A 1,230-nucleotide genomic window follows, 5' to 3' on the forward strand; every position below is an offset into this window, starting at 1 on the left:
TTGTTTGTGGGTGTGGCTTGTTTGTTTGTGGGTGGGTGTGGCTTGTTTGTTTGTGGGTGTGGTTTGTTTGTTTGTGGGCGTGTCTTGATTGTGGGTGTGGCTTGTTTGTGGGTGTGGCTTGATTGTTTGTGGGGGTGGCTTGTTTGTGGGTGTGGCTTGTTTGTGGATTGTTTGTGGAAACAATCAAGCCACACCCACAAACAAACAAGCCACACCCACAAACAATCAAGCCACACCCACAAACAAGCCACTCCCACAACAAACATGCTACGCCCACAAACAAACAAGCCACACCCACAAACAACAAAGCCACACCCACAAACAATCAAGACACGCCCACAAACAATCAAGCCACACCCACAAACAAACAAGCCACACCCACAAACAATCAAGCCACACCCACAAACAAGCCACTCCCACAAACAAACATGCTACGCCCACAAACAAACAAGCCACACCCACAAACAATCAAGCCACACCCACAAACAAGCCACTCCCACAAACAAACATGCTACGCCCACAAACAAACAAGCCACACCCACAAACAACAAAGCCACACCCACAAACAATCAAGACACGCCCACAAACAATCAAGCCACACCCACAAACAAACAAGCCACACCCACAAACAATCAAGCCACACCCACAAACAATCAAGACACACCCACAAACAACAAAGCCACTCCCACAAACAAACAAGTCACACCCACAAACAATCAAGCCACACCCACAAACAATCAAGCCACACCCACAAACAAGCCACTCCCACAAACAAACAAGACACGCCCACAAACAATCAAGCTACACCCACAAACAATCAAGCCACACCCACAAACAACAAAGCCACTCCCACAAACAAACAAGTCACGCCCACAAACAATCAAGCCACACCCACAAACAATCAAGCCACACCCACAAACAAGCCACTCCCACAAACAAACATGCTACGCCCACAAACAAACAAGCCACACCCACAAACAACAAATCCACTCCCACAAACAAACATGCTACGCCCACAAACAAACAAGCCACACCCACAAACAATCAAGCCACACCCACAAACAAGCCACTCCCACAAACAAACAAGACACGCCCACAAACAATAAAGCCACACCCACAAACAAGCCACTCCCACAAACAAACATGCTACGCCCACAATCAAGACACGCCCACAAACAAACAAACCACACCCACAAACAACAAAGCCACTCCCACAAACAAGTCACACCC

This window comes from Protomyctophum bolini, assembly GCF_963924005.1.
Source record: "Protomyctophum bolini genome assembly, chromosome: 3".
NCBI lineage: Eukaryota > Metazoa > Chordata > Actinopteri > Myctophiformes > Myctophidae > Protomyctophum > Protomyctophum bolini.